We start from the raw sequence: 12366 nt of genomic DNA, 5'->3' as shown, positions 1-12366 counted from the left end.
CTGGCATCGCGGAGCCATCTGTTCCAGCCACCGTGATGGCCGGGCGTGCCTCACCTGCAGGGCTGACTTACCTGAGGGTCCCCAGGCAGTGGAGGCCCGAGGATGTTACGTGGAAAATTCCAGAAGTAAACGATTGGGAAGTGTCAAATTGCGCTGTTCTGAGGATGTCCCTTCCTCTGGTCATGTGGGCCTTGCGTCACCTCCTGTCACCACAGGGCAACTGCGGGAAGTCAGGTCTCAAGGGTGAGAGAGACCAGGTTCACGTAGTTTTTGCTGCGGTATATTGTTGTGATCTGTTTTTTATTAGTTACTGTTGTTGATCTCTTACAGTGCCCAGTTTATACACTGAACTTTATCATAAAAGTACACATAAAAACACGGTGGTGTGTAGGGTTTGGCACCATCCATAGTGTTGGGCACCCAGTGCGGGGCTGGGAAGGCGTCCCCCGTGGGCGAGAAGGAAAGCCGCAGCGTCCTTGCGTCCACAGTAGCTGAGAATGTGCTGTTCCCACGTCGCCGCCCCAGCAGATTGCCACGGAGGCAGCAGGCTGTCGTTTTGTTCCCACCCCCAAACCTGCCCTCTTTTATTTCCAGTCTCCCCAGCCCTCTGTCAGAATGCTGCTTGTCACCTGGCGCTCAGTGCCAGTTGTCCCCTGCGCGTCAGTCCCAGCACTCAACCAGAGGTCACGTGCTGCGGGCTCTGTCCCGGGAAGCCTCTCCCCAGCCTTCCCACCTCCCTTGCCTTGGCTGTCCCCTGATTCTGATCTCCTTCCTGTCCTTACTGCTGGGTTAGTCTCCTAATGGGCCCCTGCATCATTCTGCCTCAGCCCCAGTCCGTCCATCCGTCCATCCATCCATCCATTCAGCTTTATTAAACGCATTGCCACGTGCTGGACAGTGTAAACATGGTAAGAAACGAGACTCTGGCAGAGGTGATTGGGAGGGCCCACATTAATGAAAGAGCCCCACTAATTAATATGTAATTACAGGTGCTGTGAATGGAAATGAAAGGTTATGAGAGCGTCATAATGGGGCCTTACACTGGTCAAGGGGTCAGCAGAGCCTTCCCCGAGGAGGTGACCTTTGTGCTGAAGGTTGCAGGCGGTGGACTAGCCAAGGAGGGGAGTGCGGGACCGAGACCTGCCAAGCAGAGGTGCAGCGTGGCCAGCAGGCGCGGGGTGCCTTTTGGGTCCCAAGTCCAGAGCAGCCCAGGAACCGGTCTTGTCTACCATTGCAGACATTGCATTGTGAACCTCACGGGGTTCCTGCCACACAATAGGGGTTTCCGTAGTTTGTGAGCGAGCTGATGGATGTGTGTGTGAAGGGACAATGGGAACAGGTGGACAAGGCATGAGGTCGTAATTCATGGCACAACCTGCAACTGAGAAACAGCTGCAGCCTCCAGATCTCCCTACGCCAGCGCTGCCAGCTCTGCCCCGACTCCAGCCCGGCTCTCAGCACAGTGGGTCTAATGGGCCCGCGTGTCCCCCCCTGCCCCCCACCAGCAGTCCGCAGGAACCGGTCTTGTTTACCAGTGAGGCCCTGCCCGGAGGAAGCACTGCAGATAAGTACTTAATGACTTGGTCGGCACAGCAGGTAAACACCCGGCGTTCCGCTTTCGGAGTCAGTGGGACAGGAGAGGGTGGAGTTGGGAGTGAGTAAAACTTTTAGCGGGTCAGCTGCCAGCATCAGTCGGCATGGGAGGCTGAGAGCCAACTGGGACACGCACATGCTGGTGGCATGTGACAGTCACATCTGGACACACGCCCGGAGCCGGGAGAGGTGAGCAAAGACGCAGGTGCAGGGGACTTGAGGGGGAGCCACAGGGCGGGCCCAAGTCACTGGGGACGGCATCTCTCTGGCTGCCCTGAACATCCTGGCCCCCACCCACAAGGTCATGCCACGGCCTTCAAAAGGAAACAGCCACATGTGACACCTCACAGCTCGTCTGCAGTACCTGGCTCTGTGTGTATCGGGGCGGAGTTCCCCTGGGACACATGCCCCCCTGCAGGGGGATCCCTTTTCTATTAGTGTCTGCACCCTGCTGGTGCCCTGCCCAGGGCCCCCGAGCAGGATCCAGCACACGTGTGTTGGCGGAATGAATGGCCCGCAGGAGACAGAGTGCTGGACCTGGCAGCCAGGCCAGCTGGTGGGGACGCCCCTGAAGAAGCTCAGGAAATGTGGTACTGCCAGGCCCCAGGGATGACTGGGAGTGGCTGACAGAGTGCTTTCTGTGTGCGTGCTGCAAACCAGACCTCCACGGCTGTCTTCCAACTTACCACCTTTCAAAGCGATCACCGTCTCCATTCCATTCTGCCCTTTCAGCTCTGCCTTCGGCAGCAGCTACTTTGCAACTTTGCATTTGCTTGCTAAACACTTCCCGAGTCCCTAGAATGTGCTGGATATGATGCCACCAGACTTGAGATTCTGTAGGACAATGTGGAAGGACAGCCAAGCCATGAACATGCACCATCCAGATGATAAGAGAGCAATACACCCAGGGGACACTGGAGGCAGACACTAAGCCCAACCCAAGTATTACTTATCTTCTGTGCTCTTCCTGACTGTACTTCCGCTCTGTCAGCGTGACTAATGGGCAGGAATCACAGGCATTTGGGTCGGAGATGCCTGTTTCCCAAACACCCAGCTGGGAGGGCAGCTGGGAGCAGACACTAACCCTGAACAGTCTGACTTCCAGGAACCAGGCCTGGGGCTCTGCCTAGGGGTCAGCGGGCCTCCCCTCACTCCCAGCTGCCTAAGGGCCTTGGTCCAAGGGCCTGCCGCACTAGAGTGACCCACTGTCTGTCTGGTTTGCTCAGGCCCGGTTCAGCGTCAGCCCTGTTCCCACACACGCTTCAGGCCTGGGTTGACAGCACCAGCTGGGCACCCATTGGTCTGTGTGCTTCGCTGCACGTGCTGATCCACACGTGTTCCAGGGCAGCTGGTCTGGATCAGGGTAAGGGACACAGAGGCGTCAGCTGCTGCACAGAAGCATCTTGTGGTTAGCACCTGCCTCCCTGGTCTGGTCCCTGCCAGCCCCGGCTCCCAGGACCCAGGCCACTCAGGCCACTCAGACCTGCCACCACTGACTCAGCTGCACCTCGCCGGCCACGTCAGCCCTGCCGGAGGAGGGAGGGCAGCTTTGAGCCTTGTGAGGTGGACTCTCCTCAGCAGCTGGCACAAGGCTTGGGGTGGGGGGAGGGGTGAGTTTAGGGATGGTCTCAGTCTCTCCATTCAGTGGGGCTAAGTCCCTGACACAGGCCATGTGCTCCCTGCTCAGTCCCCCTGCTGCAGACTCAAGGGACCCACCTAGAGCACCCCTGTGGCCTGGAACCCAGCGCATGGGGGATTCAAAGCTGCTTAGGCCCGTTGGCCAGTATCTGACAGAACTCTGCCCCCTTTACCCTGGAGTGGCCTTGTCTCCTTCCTGCCAGACCTCCCAGGACCTGGTACTGGGCTTCCACCCCCGGGGCTGATCCCCTGTGTGTGGACTGTCCATTCGCCCACAGTCTCCTCTAGCAGCTGCCTAGATGACAGTCCCATGTCATACCCCCACCCCTCCTCTGGGACGTGCCTGTGTTGCCTTTTTTGAACCTCTGGGCTGGCAACCTCTGTGGGTTCTGTCCCCATCCCCACCCAGCTGTACCCACACTTCTTTGTGTATTTCTGTAACTGCAGAGAGGTAGGTGCAGTTAGGGTTTTTTAAATGACTGTGTTCTGGTATTGGTGAGCCCCAAACCGAACGGCTGAGGGTTCCCGTTTCACTGTGTCCTTGCAGCTTTCAGCATCACTGAAGTCACATTCTCTTTCTGGAGGCAACACATGATGTCCTGCTGCTGTTTCACTCTGTGTTTCTTTGCTTACCAGCTACGTTGAGCATCTTTAATACCTTGCTGGCCAGTTACTGTTGGCTGCTTGCTGATTGTGGGTGTCCTTGCCCATTTCCCTATTGCAGAAGAGCACCTACTTTTAGCCATGACTGGATCAGAAACTAGTTGGGTAGCATTTATAAGTACTGTTTACTGATACTTGTTTTGTGCTAGACAGTGTGCTAAGCACTCTTGCATGAACTGTTTTTCCTTTAATCAACCTAGTGAAGAAAATATCCTCTCCAGTTTAACAATGAACAGAAACACAGAGAACTTACACAACCTGCCCCAAATCATTCCCATGGCGCATGAAGCAGTTGTGATTTTTGGCCTTTCAGACCTGCAGTAACTGAACCTAAAATTCCATTATAACCTGGTCTCCATTAGCAGAGAGGACATCCTTGGGCAGAACCCTATTTTGTTGGGTTGGTCCATTGTTTGTAGGTTTTTTTAATTTAAATTTGTATGCCCTTTAAATAAACACATCTCAATGTTTTTAGGCCTGGGCTAGTATTGCTTACATCAACTTCACACAGGAATTCCTCACCATGCCCCTGGGGCATCTGTGTGTCAAACTCCCTCTGCCTTTTCCAGTCTTTTTAGCAGAGCAGGAAATTCTTCTGGTTTTCAGCAAGGCTAAATAAGCCTTATGCACTCTTTAGTGCCAAAGCCACCTCCTCTCTGAGGATTTATTTCTGGCCTGTGTCTTCTCTGCAGTCAACTGCTTCTTGTCCCCAAGGCCTCCTGCACAAGACCTGACCTCTCCACTCTCAGTACTGTGGAAACCTGTCTCCCCAAGCAAGACCTACCTAAGGATGAGGGTAGTGAGATCTTAACAGCTGAACATTCAAAGGAACACCAAAAAGCTCGGTAATTAAGATGAATGGCAATTTAATACCATATTTTTAGTTATCAACATGGATGCAAAAAGTTAAAAATTAACAAAACATGAATTTAAAAATAAAGATGGGATCCTCGAGGTATTCGGTCCTCCTCCTACCTGTTGGCGCTCACTCAGGGTAACAATGAAATGACCTCCAACTTGACCTTGCACATGTTGCTTGCGCTAAGACGGAAGGTGGGGACACTTGGGGAGCCATTGTCCTCATTTTCCCCCACCTCGATCTGCTGGGAGGTGCAGAGAGTAAGCTGTGGGGCGCCTGTGCCCTGCCCGAGTGTGCGACACAGGTGTGCACGTGCGCTTCCGGGCTGGCTCTTCTCTGACAGCTTTGGCTTCAGACCAGGCAGCGCCCTGCCCTCCGGGGCGCACCCCGAGTTTTGACTTTGCACGGTCTGGGGTCCTGGGCTGTACCTGGGGGAATCCCACTCGGAATCCCTGTTGCACAACTGGCAGGTGGAGCGTGACTCTTCCTGGAGCTTCAGTCCTCAGGAGAAATACTCCAGGCCCTGAGCGATGGCAAAGGTACCTGCACCAACTCCCCAGCCCCTTCCATTGTTCACAAGACCCCCGAACCTCACTCCCACAGCCGCGACTGGGAGAAGCCAGGGCTAGAGGCTGGGGAGCTCGAGGGCGGGACAGCCTCGAAGGAGGGAGGAGGAGAAGGAGGAGGCTGTCACACGGTGCTCCGCCCCTGTCGGGATACAGCCAATTGCCGTGCGCCTTGGGCTCTGGCCCCGCCCCCGGCTCTCCGCCTGCGGGCTATCGGGCCTGTAATAATTAGGCTGTGGTGGGCGGGGCGCCGCGTCAGCGCCAGGCACTGGCCAATCGGGAGGGCTTCCCGTGCCGCGTCACAGGCCGAACAACCAAACAGAAAAGTTTACTAAACAGCGGACGAGAGGCCGGCTGCGGCGGTGAGGGGGCCGGAGCGAGCGGAGTTTGGCTGCCTCACCTGTCCCCATTCACCGGCGGCGACCTGCGGCGGGCAGCGCGTCCGGCGGAGAGAGCCGCCGCCAGGCGAGGTGAGGAGCGGCTTGAGCGGCACCGGCTCCCCCGCCCCTCCCCCTTCGTGAGGCGCGGCCCGGCCCTCCCGCGGCGACCGGAAGCGGACGGTGGGCGGCAGGTGGCGGCTGGGCCGGGCGTCCTCTGAGGGCCGAGGCCGTGGGTCCCGGAGCTGTGGGTGAGGTGGGGGGGGGGCACCGGACGGGACCCCGGCGGTCGCATTCCCGGCGGTTGGCGGGCGGGGGATCGGGGCGCCCCTATCACCGAGCTGCATGCCAGTGTTTCCGGGACCTGCCCACCTGCCGTACTTGCGGAAGGGAAGGGGCCCGAGTTGGTCCCGCTCCCGTCCATGGCTTCTGCTTCTTTTCTCCCCTTTGACGTCGTCGTAGTTTCAGGTCTGCGTCCGCCCGCGTAGACAGGTGCGGAGGACGGTTGTGTGTGAAGTGACTTGAACTTTGTTTCGAACTGAGGGGGTACAGCCGCGCCGCCGAAACGCCCCGTCGTGATTGGTTTCACGACCAGAAAGTTGTTGCGGGTCGTGACCTAGTGGAGGCGCGGGCGGCGCCCCCCACCGCATTTCTGTGTACAGTTGCCTGGCGGTGGGAACGCAGCGGTCCTCAGTGGTTTGCCTGCCCTAAGACTCGGCTTCAGTTCCGCTTTGAAATCAAATTCGGGGTTTGCTTTTTAAACGTGAAATATCATAAACTGCCGAAAAAGTTTTTTTTTTTCTTTTTAAATTAAAGTAGCTGGCGTACAGTATTAGTCTCAGGTGTGCAGCACAGTGGCTGCATTTATGTGCCTCACAGAGCGGCACCACACTGAAGTACCATGAACTTTGCATTTTAAGGTTAGTTATGTCATTATTACGTTACCAGTTTTGGGGCACTTGCCGAGTTTACTCCTCCTAATCCAGGTTTTCGGGGCTGGGGGGGTGGGAGTTCTCTTTCTGCCGAACATGCCCGTTTAAATTTCCCAAAGAGGTGGTTTTTTAACTCTATTTCTTTCAATCAATGCTACTTACTATTGGTGGACTTAAACATTAATATTTTAAAAAAGGATGATGGCCCTAGGAATACAGTGGCTACTATTCTGTAATTAAAATCTGTTGTAAAAATTAAAAAAATAATGTATCAGGGAGGCAGGGATCACAAAGATACAGAAGGAAATTCAGGGGTTAATGGACTTGTCATATTGATTGCGGAGATAATTTCCTTGCGTCAGAACTGATCACATCTTCAACTCTATGTACAGTTTATTCTATGTTAGGTGTACCGCAATAAAGCCAGAAAAAAAGTATTCAAAAGTATATTTAATACCACAGAAGAATGTATAACAATACAGTAAAAAGAGGTAAAATGTAGTAAAAATCCATGACTGTTCCCCCAAACTGAAGCATCACCAAAACTGGCATCTGCCTGTGTGTTTCTTCTCGGTCCTGCCTCTCCTCATCCAGGTAATTGATCGGTCTAGTCTGGCAGATTTTGTATTTATCGTTCCCTTGCCTTAAAAAAAAAAGTTTCATCACATATATTTGCAAATGTTTTGGTTTGCTTTTCCTTGGAGCTTTATAAAAATAGTGTGTGACTGTAGTCCATTCATTTCACTGATCGTGTTTTTGATTTTGTTTTGCTGTCAACAACTGTACCCCAAGAACATTCCTTCTTCCTTGCCTTCTGGGCACAAGTGCGGCAGCCACTCTGGAGTGCGCAGTGTATACTGCATGAGGATGTTTTAGGTAGTCTGGGGTGAAATAATTTGAAATACTAGAAGGAAGATGCATGAAATTTTAGGATTCTCTTTCATGTCTTCATGGAAGATTTATAACCCTAATGCTTAGTTCAGGTCATAGTTTTTCAACATTTGCACAAGAAACCAAGATTCCTTGTTCATCTCTATATGACGAATCTTTTCCTTTGAAATCACATAGTAAGAAGTCTGGCACTGTTTGTGATCTTCTTTTTCAAAGTAAAAATACATACAGTAGAAAAAACCTACTTGATTGTATGTGACATAAATCACTGTGTTCCCCTCTCCCACCTTGTGTAATTGGGCAAAATACAGGCATGCGTCGGAGACTGTGGGTTCCGCTTCAGGCCACCATGACAAAGCAGGTATCGCAGTAAAGCCAGTCATCATCTTTTTGCAGGTGGAGGGTCTTGCCTTCAGTTAATAGAACGAGGTGTGCCTGTCCTTCCCATTTCTCTTGTGCCTCAACATACTCACGTGAAAGAAACCTGTCCGAGTCTATCCTTCCAGTTTTGCTGACCATAGTTAAGGAAAGCATCTCTCAAATGGCAGGGTGTTTAAGGAAAAGGATTAGGTGTGTCCTTTGGAACAGTTTTGGAGAAAGGTATGTGGTGGGTATTTATCAGGATATGTTAACCACACATTTAAGTGCTTTTTACTCCCATAGCCTCACATTTGGAAGTGCCCCACGGTGAGCCTGTGGAGCAGTCTTTATTTACAGTGCTGACTGCGATGCTGTGACAAGTAAGGGAGCAGCATTAATTTCCTGCAAATGGGGTGTGTATGGAAGTAATGTGAGTTGATGCATAGCTTTGAATAACCTGTTTGTATTTGAAGGCCTGGGAAGAGAGGTGATTTGAATTGTTCTTAACAGTGTGTGTGACTTGCAGACAGACAATCAGGATGCCTTGTTTTGGCAGGGCTGTTTTGTTCTGCTTTTAAAAACCTCATTTTTGTATTTGATTATAAGGGCAATGTGTGTGGGTTTTTTTGTTTGTTTGTTTTTTACTTGAAGAAGGAATACAAAATTATAAAGAAGTAATAACCGTTGTTAATATTTTGGCAAGTGTACCCCCTGGCTTTGTGTTTGTGTGTATTTTTCATACCCTAAATGATTATAAGTTGAATTTACACATTATTGGGCGGCCTCTACCTTCAAAGCTTATCTCAAATATGATCCATCTCAATAGACAAATTAAATTTTAACTTTTTACTGTGGCAATTATACCCTTGACCAGCAATGTCCAGTGGAAATACAATGGGAGCCACGTAAGTAATTTAAACTTCTCTGATAGCCACATTTACAAAAAGAGAGAGAAGCAGATGAAATATATTTTGCCTAACCAAAAATATGGTGATTTCAACAAGTAATCCGTATAAGAAATTTTTGATGAGATACTTTACTTTTCTTTATGGAGGCTGTCGTCATACCCGATGTGTATTTCCCGCTTAAAGCACACCTCGGACTAGCCTTGTTTCAGATGCACAGTAGCCACGAGGGACGTGGGGCAACTGAGTGGATGGCTCTGCTCTCGACAACCTGGTCCTGCCAGCTTCATAAACGGGTCTCCTACCACCCCCCCAACACGCCCACCTCTGCATGAGCATGCCACGCTTATTCCCTTAATGTTAATGTTGCCCCTTCTGCCCCGAAGAGGCATATTTCTGCTCGGATGTCACTCCTCCAGCAGTGCCTTTGCCGACCACCTTCCCTGGCCGCTTCATTGCTTTATAGAACCTGTCACCTGAAATGGTGTATTTCGTTATTGTCTCTATCCCTGTGTGAATGCGAATTACATTTATCATTAGATCCCCATATATATGAAGAATATGGTTTGTAAAGGGTGCATTCTATTTCGTCTCAGTAGAGTGCTTTAATGACAGGTTGCCTCTGTGGGTAACTTGAGTTTGCTTTATCCTTTTTCCCTTGTTAACGGTGTGCTGTGAAGATGGCCTTCGGAGCCCACTCTTCTGTGTTTCTCATTTCTTTAGGATTTAATCGGTCTTTAAATTGCTGAGTTACAGCATGTGAACATTTTTTGTCTTTTTATAAATATAGCCAGATCTTGTCTTAAAAGTTTGATCAACATTATAGTATAAAGGTGACCAAATCATTATAAAGTTTGACCAAAAAAAAAAAGCTAATGCACATTTCCTGCATGTGTTTACCAACCCTGAGTATTTTCTTTCCTGCTTTCCTTCCCCCTTCATAAAATGTATTGTTTCTTAATTATGATGATGAATAGAGATGGGGTGTTGGACATCTCGTAGTCTTGTCTTTTGCTCCTTTCAGGTGGTGGTTCATATTTCCGTTACTGTTTTAGCCTTTCATATTTGTCGGATAGCAGCCCTTTGCCATGTACTGCAAATATCTTCCCTGGCTCTTTGTTTGCCTTTTGTTTGCTTACAGTCTTTTTTTAACCACGAAAGAGTTTTCACCTTTTAAGAAATTTAGGTTAATACTTTCTTTTTATGGCTTCCACTTTACTTTCATATCTAATAGATTCTTCTACCCAGATAACTTTTCTTCCAGTGCTTTTCTGGTTTCATTTTTCACATCCATCTTTTTATGTTCATCTGGGATTTAATTTGACATAATATATAAAAGTGAAATAACTTGTTTTTTTAATTTTTAATAGTTATTTCAGACCTATTTAGAAAATCTCTCTCTCGTTCTCTTGAGATAAAGCTACCTTCCTCATATACAAAATGCATATATACTTGGGTTTTTTTTTACCTTTCACTTAGTACCAATGATTTGATTCCGGTGCACATTGTTTTACTAACTGGGAATAATGTGCTGTCATTTTCTTTTTCTAAGTCTCCCCCTTCTGTTTTTCTCCCCAGATTTTTGCTTATTGCTTTGTTAGTCCTCAAGGTTTTCATTTGATTTTCCAGGGTCATCAGGTTGGTTTGGTTTTGAATTTTTAATTTAAAAATACTAATTGTATTGTTCCTACATTTAATGTTTTATGTCATAATGAAAAATATTTTCAAGCCATTAAATTTTCCTTTGAGCATCGTGTTAGCTATGTTTCTTAAATTTTGACATGTGACATTTTTGCTTTATTTAAAATCTGGGCAGTGCAGTTTGCCTTCTTTCAGCCACTGTCCCATGCTGACTGGAAACTGTGCTAAGTGGACAGTGACGAACCGTATCCGGGTCTGTGCTTTCATGGACTTTACAGTCTGTTGGGACGCACAGGCCATTAGCAAACCAAGGAGTAAAGAATTTTCAGATTTTCTCAAGTGCCAGGAAGAAAAGAACTGTCGTGTGCTAAATGTTCTGAGAATGTCTCTCTGAAGATGAAACATTTAAGTTTAGTGTCGGTACTGAGTGTGTTTGGGGAATTTCTGTAGCTTTTCCAATCTGTTAGACATGTTTTAAAAAAAAAAGTGATGACACACTGAATTTCTTTTGTAACTTTTTTGTAAAATTTGCCTTGCAAACAGTTTTAGCTTCACCCCCACCTTCCAGCCGATTACTGCCTTGGACCCGTGCATCTGAGTTGTAAGGTCCAGAAGGGCTGGGGGAAGCGTCCCCGGCAAGGGAGCTGCTGCCGGCACGGAGGGGATGGGAGTGCTCGGCCTGCTGTAGGGTTCAGTGGACCGGAGGGACAGAGTCTACTGAACGAGGAGGACAAGCTTTCTTGCAAAAGACTTGGGAGACTTCTGTTACCTGAGTCGTCCTCTGCGCCCGCTTCTCTGCCTTCCTGTCCCATTTAGATTCTGTTGAGAGCAGTCTCCTACAGGTCAATGATTTTGGCTCTTTCCTTCACTTATCTTACTGTATTTTCTGTTTCCCCCCACCTAATAAAAATACCTTTTCATATACTATCCCTGTTTACTTGTGGTTTCCTTGAAGAATCCTCCCTTGATGCTGGCAAAGAGGTGAAGTCCTGTCTGTCTTCATTTCACGTGGGGGTTTTCTTCTGTAAACGCTCGTAACTGCAGTTCATTAAACGTGCCAGTTTGTTTTAGTGTCTGTTTCTTCCTCTAGAGCTGTACTTTCCAGTCGGATAGGTACCAGCCATTTATGACTATTTAAATTAATTGAAATTAAGTAATACTAAAAATGTAGATCCTCAGTCTCACCAGCCATATTTCAGGTACTTAGTAACCATAGGGGGCCAGTGGCTGTTCTGTTGGACAGCAGAGGGAGGGTCTTTTGCAATGATGAAAATGCATCTTAATTTATAAATAACCATACGGCTAAGAACTACGTATTTTATTTAAATTTAAGTAACCACATCTGACTCGAAACATGGCAAGTCTGAATTGAGATACGAGATATTGATTACATATTGAAGTAATGCTATTTTATGTTTTGTGTTAAATAAAATATTACAATTAATTTAACTGTTTAAGGTTTTAATGTGGCTGCTACAAAATAGAAAATTGCATGTAGTTCCCATTATGTCTGTCGGACAGCACTGTTCGGACTAGACCACAAGTCTGTCCCGTGGTGGGGAAAGTTCAGCGTGGCACCCCCCGCAGCTGGTGGTGCGCAGCGCGGAGTAGGTGTTCGAGAGGTTGGATGAACAAATAAGCTTTTTTGTTAACTTCCAGTGTTACTGAAAGAGAACACTCAGAGTGATCAGAGAATGTTCCCTTTTCAATTTTCACTTTTCAAAATTGTTGGCTTGTGACTATAACTTTAAAAAATTTTCTATTGAGAAAAGAAGCTTTTCTTTTGATAGCTGTGTAAAAAATTAACCTCATTAAACAGTGTGGGTCATTCGTCTCGTTTTTATAGCTTAGGCCAGTAAGGAGGGGGGGAACTTAAAGTCTGCCGGTTTGTTTCCTGCCGTTTTTTTCACGTCTAGCAGTTTACTTCAGCGTGTTGTGTGG

The 12366-nt window shown here is 48.5% G+C and overlaps 1 protein-coding gene across 4 annotated transcripts in view; it reads left to right on the top strand.

The window, feature by feature from the left end:
• Positions 1–5633: 5633 nt before the first annotated feature.
• Positions 5634–12366, top strand: part of ZFAND6 (zinc finger AN1-type containing 6) — a 44026-nt gene continuing 37293 nt past the window's right edge. The window contains exon 1 of one of the 4 annotated variants that reach the window (XM_053912540.2): positions 5634–5789. The gene's annotated coding sequence lies outside the window, so the exon portion shown is untranslated. Of the gene's footprint in view, positions 5790–5846; positions 5953–6022; positions 6617–12366 lie in introns of those variants that run through there. The other 3 variants (XM_053912541.2, XM_053912542.2, XM_045196477.3) reach the window with 3 other exon arrangements.

Source organism: Desmodus rotundus, chromosome 10, assembly GCF_022682495.2.
Source record: "Desmodus rotundus isolate HL8 chromosome 10, HLdesRot8A.1, whole genome shotgun sequence".
Classification (NCBI taxonomy): domain Eukaryota; kingdom Metazoa; phylum Chordata; class Mammalia; order Chiroptera; family Phyllostomidae; genus Desmodus; species Desmodus rotundus.
Note: the sequence above shows the minus strand (reverse complement) of the source record. Positions and strands in the feature narration are given on the sequence as shown.